General features: G+C 40.2%; 1 protein-coding gene across 1 annotated transcript in view; it reads right to left on the reverse strand.

The window, feature by feature from the left end:
• The window catches only part of LOC109922578 (glutamate receptor ionotropic, NMDA 2B-like), a 263,374-nt gene extending 254,895 nt beyond the window's left edge, over positions 1–8,479 (reverse strand). The window contains exon 1 of the mRNA XM_048617643.1: positions 8,394–8,479. The gene's annotated coding sequence lies outside the window, so the exon portion shown is untranslated. The remainder of the gene's footprint in view (positions 1–8,393) is intronic.
• Positions 8,480–10,147: the final 1,668 nt, after the last annotated feature.

Below are 10,147 nucleotides of genomic sequence, written 5' to 3' on the forward strand. Positions count from 1 at the left end.
AGAACTGAGGAAGTTCTGATGAAGGGTCACCGGACCCGAAACGTTAACTCTGTTTTCTCCTCCACAGATGCTGCCAGACCTGCTGAGCTTTTCCAGCAACTTTGTTTTTGTTCCTGATTTACAGCATCCGCAGTTCTTTTGGTTTTTTATGAGTATTTACAGTTTATTGTGAGGGAAAAAATTGTTTTTTTTTTCTTTGAAAGTCAGTAAGCATTACATGTAATTTCTGTCCCTTTACTGAATTGTCTGTTAATGTTTAGATAGGTATGTCTTCGTTCCTTAAAGGAGAGCATCATTGCTGGCCCACATAGCTAGCTATGTTGCAAGAGTAAATCTAAGTAAGCGCCAGTTCAGTTCAGTTTGAGGCCCACACCCAAAGACTGAACTTCTAATCAAGGCTGACACAGATATTAAACTGAGGCCTCCATCTCCCCTGTCAACAGAATTGAAGGGATCCCATGACACTGTTCATAGAAAAGCAAAGGCATCTCATGTTGTCTGGTCTGATCTCAACCAATTGCACCAAAAACAAATTGTCTAATCACTAAGCTCATTGTGCTTGTGGGATCTTCTTGGTTCCAAACTGGCAGCCCTGATTGTCTACATAACTACAGTGCTCCTGTAGAGTCATTTATCGGTTGTCAAACAATTTTGGATGTCCTTGGGATGTGAACTGTGCTTTTTACATACATGTTTTTTTTCATATGTAGCTGCAGGTAACAAAGCAAAAACCTGACCCTATTTTAGCTTTTGCTTCCACAGCAGTTATCCTTAAAATATGGACGAGTCTGTGAACTGGTTTGAATCGTGAACTGTCAAACAAATAACTTGCACATAGATGGGTCAGAAAACACTTAACAGTAATTCAATTCATATGGACTAAATGTATAAACTAACAACAAAAAAATGCTTTCAATCAGCACACTAAACTGTTATGTTGGACATTATATATTCAGTTACTGCCTGGTACTTTCCAATTGTGCAAGTTAACTGGCCAAATCCATCTTTATGAACATTGCAAACCAATTACATTGGACTTACAGCACAAAACCAGGCCACTCGGTCCAACTCAGTACATGCCAGTGTTTATGCTGCTCTCAAGCCTACTCGATCATTTAACTCTATTGCTGTAACCCTTTACTTTCTTCTCCTTCAACCACTGAACTACTGAAAACAGCTGACAAAAATAGAAGACTGATCATGGATGCTTTGATTTGGAGACTCCGATAAAGGGAGGCGATTCTGGAGTGACTAGTATGGAACACCGATGGTGGAAACTTGGATCAGGCCTTAAGACCATAAAATAGAGGAGCACTATTTGGCCCATTGAGTCTGCTCTGCCATTTGATTATGGATGATATGTTTCTCAACCCCTTTCTCCTGCCTTCTCCCTGTAACACTTGATCCCCTTTCTCATAAGATCATAAATTATGAGCTAACTTTGATTAGAATGAAACTGATTTAGGGTATACTGATGGAAATGCTCACATGCCAGGCCAAAGAGTGGAAGATGGGTACATTGATGGTCAGTACATGATGGGGCTACATGGACAGAGATTAAATCTATGCCTGGGAGCACAGGTTGGGACAAGGAATAGGGGGATACAAAGGCAATGAATCCCACTTGACACCTCATGCCCAATTAAAGGTCCCTGACTCCAAACTTGCCTCAGAGAGTGTGTTAAATACATGCACACAAAACTGAGACAGCCCGTTGAACACACCATAACATTGGTTTTCATGTAGCATCCTCACTAAACCTGTCATCTTGGAAGCTGCAAAATGTCAATCCACAGACTCACTTTGTTTAGGCTGAAATAACTAATCAGGTGTAATTACACTCATAGGCTGAATTCTCATCATGGAGTCAGGAATTTTATTGGTGCCACAATCTTCCCCATATCTCTGAGTGTGCTAGCCAACTGATTTTTCATCCTGTTGGGGAAGCAGCATCCTGGAATCGTGTCTGAGGAGATACGGAGGTGTGCTGGTTGGAAGCTGGCCATGTGCAAAAGAAGAGCTGTCGGGACGTCAGCCTAGTTCCACAGAGCTTTCATTCCCTGACCACTACTCAACACTCCTCCCATCCCCCCAGATGCCTCAACCTGTCTCCACTCCCTTAAACACCCCCCTTAACCTCTGAAACAGACCTACTCCAGTTAACTCCTTTATTCCACTCAAATTCCCCTCAGCTCTCAACCAACCACACACTTTTTGGAAAATTATGACTAATGCATCCACTGAGTGGAATTTTACTGAGTCCACCAGAGTAGACATGATAGCTGAGAAGGTGAGAAGGCTGAAAGGAAGTGGGAAATTAGGTGGCACTACACACATTAGATTGCCAGTGTTGAAAAATTATCCCCAATTAAGAGCTGCACATGGGAGTCTGCACATGATGTCAATTCAGATCATTAATGAACCACTTGACACAAAATATTCCCGTGCCTCCTACTTTTGCAGAACTTCCCTGTATCACCCAAAGATCACCCAACAAATTTGCTTGATGGAATTTGCCTATGGCCTCGTGGACATAAGGGTCAAGGGGTCCTTAATTATCAGGTACTCAGTAGTTCCCAATTGATGGACGTGGCATTGGTAAAAGATAGGGGTGGGCCTGATGCTACATACTGTCTTTGTCTCTGACTTCACTGCTCCCCACGTGCTGCCCTTTGTCCTTCAACTCCAGCAAACCCATCCCCACCCTACTTACCTGTGATCCAGTGGCCATCCAGAGCTGGGCCTGGAAGTAATATACTGGCAGCAGCCACCACTTCTCCAAGTGATGCTGCCAGCAGTGGAGAATTGCCAGCCTCTGATTCAGGCTTTCTAAATCTCCTGGAAGGTCTGCCACTGGCCTTCCCAACTCAAGTTAACCAGGGCTCCCACCAGTCCTTTATTCAGTACAGACCTCCATCACAGGAACAAAACTCCAGATATTATCTCTGTTCTCTTAAGATCCCAGGATGTAATCCACCAGGGCATCTGTCAGCCCTTAGTCCCATTAGTTTACCCAGCACTCTTCCTTTAGAAACAATTATCATTTCAATTTTTTTTGACCTGGGATTATCTTGTGAGTTGTAAACTTTTCCATTCTGGTATATTACTGTAAATCTTTCTCTGCATCTTCTCCAGTGCCTCTCTGATTTTTTTTTATAAAATGTGGAACAGAACCATGTATGGTACTCCAATTGTGATCTGAATAACATTCTGTAAAGCTGTAGCATAACCTCTCTGCCTTTCAATTCTATTCTTTGAGAAATGAATCCCCTTGTGACTAGGTTGAATTCTTATTACCTTGGTAATTTTTGCAATTAACGATTTGTGTATCTGTATCGTAGGTCACTGTGCTCCTATTTAGACTTTCTATGGTACTTCTCGTCAAAATTGATTGTCTCATCATTATTTGTCTTGAAATTAACTTGCCATTCTGCAAGAATATTAATATCTTCTTATGTTAGAGTGTACTTTACCTCAGTGTCTCCAGTTTGAGGTTATCTGTAAATTTAGAATTTATAATTTTGGGGCTGATTCTAATGTCCTGAATCAGGAAAAGGGCATCTCGAGTATGAGTCCAAAGTTCCATCCTCATCTCCAGCTCCGACTATTTTCAGGGGTGTGGGAAAGTTATCGAATTGGGAGCGCCGCATGCTACTGTTCAAGAATTGCCGACACCATTCTGGAGGTGGCTTTTCCAGAACTTGCAGCAATTTTCATGGAGGCAGCATGTTTTGAAAGCTTTGCTAAATCATATGGAGAGTGGAGACATGAACTGTGGTTTGGAAATTGAAGAATCTGAGATTACAACTTGTCTTGCCTTCATAACAGTTATCATGAAGTGTTATAGTCTGAATTGTATCTGCGTTTACTGAAGAGGGTTATGGCAGTGCTGCAATTGGAGAGGGAAATGACCAGCTAATAATAAGGCTTCCAGATTATTATGACCAAGAGCAGTTTGATGGTTGAAGGGTTATGGAGAGTGCACAGGAAAGTGGACTTGAGGCCGCAATGCAATTAATCATGATCATATTAAATGGCAGAGTAGGCTCAAGGGGCAGAACTGCCTCCTTCTGCTCCTAGTTCTTATGTTAATATGTATTTTAATAAATTATCCACAGGATAAAGTGCTATTCGTCATTGCACAGTGTTGAAAATCCATCCCAATGTCAGATTTAAAGCTAAATGTTTCTATTCTCCCCTTTCAGTTCCTCTTTATGGGACATGTCAACCATCTGTTTGATTGTGTGAAATCTTTGATAATCTTTGAGCTTTCTCTCATTCTTCATGGATCAGCTCAGCCAGCTGTTCAGCTATGTACAAATATTGACATTAATTTGAGCCTTGGCTGTCTTCAAAGGCACCCATGGATTCTGTGTTGCAATATATGTCCAGGGTAAGGAGTGCTCATTTATTTCAATAAATGTTTGAGCTTCTAAAGCGAGTAATCACTTGTTAAAGGCCTGAGTAATGTACTTACTTTGACATATTAATGAACTTTTCAAAAATGTCCAAATTTTATTATGGGGTTCTGCTTACAGTAGACACTGGGTACATGGGTTGAGGTGTGTGAGGTGGTGAGGAGTAAGGAGGTGTAGAAAAGGGAGGGTTGAAGGAGAATTAAGACAATTAAAGGGGGTAAAGAGGCAAGGATAATGGAAGGTGAAGGAACTGTGACAGTCATGAGGGCAGTGAAGAGGAGGTGAGGTTATGGGTTTTTTTACACTGATCTGTGTAACTGGACCAATATCTCCCCAACTAGTGGTTAGCATTTTAATCTAGTTACCTTGGCATCAGCCCACCTCCACATCTGTCATAGGTCTGTGTCAGAGTCGTACACACCTCACTGAATGGAAATCCTGTTAGCCAGTATTACCAGGTCAGAGGTGTTATTACAGAATTATGAAAGTTCACAACTCTTAAATCCCATGCCTCTATGATGAAATTCAACCCCCAAATTCCAAGGCCAAATTGTTACCTTTATATAGCTACAATTATAGCCTATCCCATTACAAACTCTTTGAATCCTCCTCACAGCTTTCTTTCCTGCCAACCTTTGCATTACCTGCAACTTTGGGTAAAATATAGTCAGCCAGTCATCTATCCATGCTAGTATATCACTCTCTACACTGTGAACTCTCATCTTGTGCAATATGTTTTTATATGTGGCACCTTATAAAAGTCTTATGGAGATTCAAATACATAACATTACTGGTTCCCCTTTATCCAACCTGTTAGCTACATCCTATGTAAATAACTCTAATAAAATTATCAAACATGATACCCTTTCAGTTACTGTGTAGAAACTGCTTGATTGTATTAAAATTTTATAAATCTGCTACTGTTTGTTAATAATGGATGTTAATAATAGTTAACAAATCTTAGACTAACTGACCTGTAGTTTCCTACTTTCTGTCTCCCTTCTTTCTCGAACAACGGTTTTGATCTGTGATTTTCAAATCGACTTGTATCAAGTAACACAAAAATAGATGGCAAGGCGAGTGATGAGGATGACACAGAGTTTGCAGAGGGATATAGACAGGTTAGGCAAGTTGCAAAAACTTGACAGATAGAATATAACGTGGGAAAATGTGAGGTTATGTTCTTTTGCAGGAAGTATTTAAATGGAGAAAGACTGCAGAAAGTTGGAGCACAGTAGGATTTGGGAATCCTTCTGCATGAATCACAAAAAGCTAGCATACAAGTTCAGCAGGCAATGGAATGTTGGACTTTATTTCAGAAGGAATGGAGTACAAAAATAGAAAAATGTTGCTGCAAGACACTAGTTAGACCACAACTGGAATACTGTGAACAGTTTTAGGTCCACTGATCTAAGGAAAGATGTACCGGCATTGGAGACATTGCTTGCAAATTGGTTACCACGTTTCTTATATTAAAAACTGACTTCCACTTCCAGAGAAGGTTCGCTAGCTTGATCCTACATATGGAAAGATTGTCTTTTCAAGACAGATGTTTGGGCCAGTACTCAGTGGAGCTTAGAAGAATGAGAGGTGACTTTATTGGCCCATACAAGATTCTTAGGGGGCTTGACACAGAATGCAGAGTTTGTTTCCCTCAGTGAAAGAATCTGGGACCAAAGGGCTTCAGACTAAGGAGTCACCCAGTTAGAACAGAGATGAGGAGGAATTTATTCTCTCAGTGGGCAGTGATTCTGTGGAATTCTTTACGGCAGAGGGCGGTAGATGTTGGGTTGTTTGGTATATTCAAAATTGAGATGCTGAGAACCATTCAATTAAAGAATCAAAGGTTATGGGGAGGAGCCATGAAAGTGAAGTTGAGGATAATCAGATCAGCTGTGATCTCATTAAATAGGGAGCAAACTTGATGGGCTGAATTGCCTACTTCTGCTGCTATGATCTTTCCAGAATCTTGGGAATTTTGGAAGATAATAACCAATACATCAATTACTGTTACTTTCTTTAAAATCTGGAGGTGCAGGCCCTAGCTCTAAGGAGTTTGTCACCTTTTAATCCCACAAGTGCTTTTTGTACATTTTGTCATGTGATCCTATTTATTCCTTTTTCCCTTTATAACTACAGTGAATGTCGATAATAAATGCTTGCTCAAAGTCTCTGGCAATATTACTTCTCCAGTCTCAATTCTAAAGGACCAACACTCACTGTTGCCAGTCTCTTCCTTTTTACCTACTCGCAGAGTCATAGAGACATACAGCACAGAAACAGACCCTTTGGTCCAACCAGATCATGCTGACCATAATCCCAAACTAAACTAGTTCCACCTGCGTGCACTTGGCCCATATCCCTCCAAACATTTCTTATTCATGTACTTACCTAAATGTCTTTAAAACATTGTAATTGTACTCACATCCACCACTTCCTCTGGAAGTTCATTCAATACACAAACTACCCTCTGTATAGAAAAGTTGCCCCTCATGTCTCTTTAAAATCTTTCTCCTCTCACCTTAAAAATATGCTTCCTAGTTTTGAACTCACCCACTCTAAGGAAAAGACACCTGCCATTTGCCTTACCTATACCCCTCATGATTTTATAAACCTTCATAAGGTCACTTCCCAACCTCCTACTCTCCAATGAAAATAAGTTTTAGCCTATTCAACCTCTCTTTATAACTCAATCCCTCCATTCCCAGCAACATCCTGGTAAATCTCTTCTGAACCCTCTCCAGCTTAATAACATCTTTCCTATAACAGGGCAACCAGAACTGGACACTGTACTCCAAAAGTGTACAAGATTTTACTGTCTTTTTTATATTTCTTATTAGTTTTCTCTCAAACTATAACTTCTTTTATTTTTGTCACCTTTGCTGCTTTCTAAAATTTCTCAATCTTCTAGTCTTCCACTAATCTTGGAGTAATTAGACAAATTTTCTTTCAATTTGATACCATTTTCAACTTCCTGAGTAAGTCTCAGAAGGCACATTGTTCTCATAAAGTATTTCTTTCTCAATGGAATATATTCTTGATGAAAGCTATGAAATATTTCCATCGAATGTCTGACACTGTTTCTCTACCCTCGTACCTTTTAATCTACTTTCCCATTCCATTTTAATCAACTCTGTATCTGTAGCCTCATGATTGCCTTTGTTTAAGTTTAAGACATTAGTTTCACTCAAACATCTCACACAAACCAAACGTGAAGTTCTTCAATGTTATGAGCACTAGAGAATTCTTCACTATAATATTAATTAATCTTGTCTCATTAAACATTACAATGTCTAAAATATCTGTTTGCTGGTTGGATTCAAGGTGTTTTTATATAATTGGCTCCAAATACACTATTGTAAATTCATCCTTCCTTTCCTTGATTTCTATTCTGTTCAACAATATGATTACAGTCAGGGGCTCAAAACTACTCCAATCCAATAACTTATTTCCTTTGCTGTCTTTCAAAAAGCCCATGACTTTATTTGAAAAAGAATGAAAACCTTTCTATACATCCTAGCCAATATTAACCCCTCAACCAATACCTAAAACAGGTTTTCTGGTTATTTTCAAAAGGCACTAGATAACAGAATTGGACTAGATATTGAAGGTAGTGCAGGCACAATGGGCTGAATGGCCCCATTCCGTAATAATTGTGTTCTCGTTGCTCATTGCTTGCAGATTGGTTACCATGTTTCTTATATTAAAAACTGACTTCCACTTCCGAAATATTTCATCAAATGGGAAGTTTTGAAGTCATTAAAAGGTACTACATGAATGAATGTCTTTTGCTTTGCCTATCATGAGTCATTCAAGGCAGACGCACAGGAGTATGCTTTATACTAACAAATTATAGCACGATTTAAATCTCATCATGAAAAATATCTGAGTTTAAGACCTGCTTCTTAAAGGTAGACATCTGCAGGACAGAGTTTTTCAGCAGTCAATTTAGAATGGTTTATAACAAACACTAACATTTTTCAGTCAATGAGGCACATTCATTCTTTGTCGACAACCCACCAGCTGCTGAGCTCAGCTTCTTTCCCACAACACACGCTAATACGATGAAATGTTTCGTTTTCAATTTGCGTCCGTAATCTCCTTGGGGCTGTCACATGAGATTTCCGTGGGGAATCTCACCCAACTGGTCATTACTCGTGGGGCAATAATTTGAAGATAATTAGCAAAACAACCAGGAGAGATGAAGCAATGTTTTTGAATGTAGCAAATTATTGTGATCTGGAATGCACTGCCTGAAGGGATGTTGGCAGCAGGTTCTATTATATATTTTTAAAGGAAATGGGATGTATAAATGAAAAAGGAAAACAGAACAAAACTGTCGCGCCACAGGTAAAGAAACAGGACAATTGGATTATTAAACAACTTCTCCAAAGAGCTAGAACAGACACAAGATGCTAAACGCCCTAAATACTTTGAATGGGCAACGTTTGGAGAGGCTAAGTTTGTATATGCCGAAATTTGGAAGAGTCCGAGGCAATTTGATTGAAACATACAAAATGCTGCAAGATCTTGATTGGATGGATGCGGATGTTTCCTCTTAGAGACCGGAACTAGGGGTCATTGTTTCAAAATAAACATTTTTTTTTCTTACAGAGGGTTGTGAGACTTTGAAACGGTCTTCCTCAAAAAGCAGTCGAAGCAAAGTCATTGAATAGTTTTAAGGCTGAGGTCAATATATTCTTGATAAGCAAAGGGGGTGAAAGACAATCAGTCAAAAGGCAGGACTAGGGAGTAATCAGGTCAGCTATGATCCCATTCAGTGGCAGAACACATAAAAAAGGGTCGAGTGGCGTATTCTGGCTTCTAGTTCTTTTGTTTGCATGGCCTGCTATGTGTGAGTCTAATTTAGGAAGGGACAGTCCATCCGGATTGACAAGATTCGGATCCTCTACCGACACAGTGCTGACAGATCTAGAGCCTCCATCCACACTGATCAATTAAGTCCAAGCCTTTCATTCTACTCAGTGCTTGACAGAGACTAGGAATTAGTTTTTTTTTAAACTCGTTTATAGGGTGTGGTTGTCTCTCACAAGGCCAGCATTTACTGCCTATCCCTATTAGTCACAGAATCTTGCAGTTCAGAAGCCCTTTAGCCCATCAAGTCTGCACTACCAAACATGCACTACTACCTACACGAGACCCACTTTCCTGTGCTCAGTCATGTTATGACACTACAAGTGTTCATCCAAGTACTTTTCTAAAAATTGTGAGGTTTCCCACCTCAACTACCCTCCCCAGCAGTGCATTCCAGTCCCCTACCACCCTCTGGATGAAAACTATTTTCACAAATCCCCTCTAAACCTCTTACCATAGAATCATAGAATCTCTACAGTATGGAAGCAGGCTATTCAGCCCATCAAGTCCACATCGACCTTCTGAAGACCATCCTGCTCAGACCCACATACCCTACCCTATCCCTGTAACCCTGTATTCCCCATGGTGAATCCACCTAGCCTGCACATCTTTGGACTATGGAAGGAAACCGGAGCACCCGGAGAAAACTCACGCAGACATTGGGAGAACGTGCAAACTCCACAAAATCACCTGACTTTCTTGCCTTTCACTTTAAAATTATGCCCTCTTCATAATCTTATACACCTCTATCAGGTCCTCTTCAAACTTCTCTGCTCCAAAGAAAACAACCCAAGCTTATCCAGTCTCTCTTCATAGCTGAAATATTTATCTCAGGCCACATCCTGGTGAATCTC

This window comes from Rhincodon typus, chromosome 37 (genome assembly GCF_021869965.1).
Source record: "Rhincodon typus isolate 14 chromosome 37, sRhiTyp1.1, whole genome shotgun sequence".
NCBI lineage: Eukaryota > Metazoa > Chordata > Chondrichthyes > Orectolobiformes > Rhincodontidae > Rhincodon > Rhincodon typus.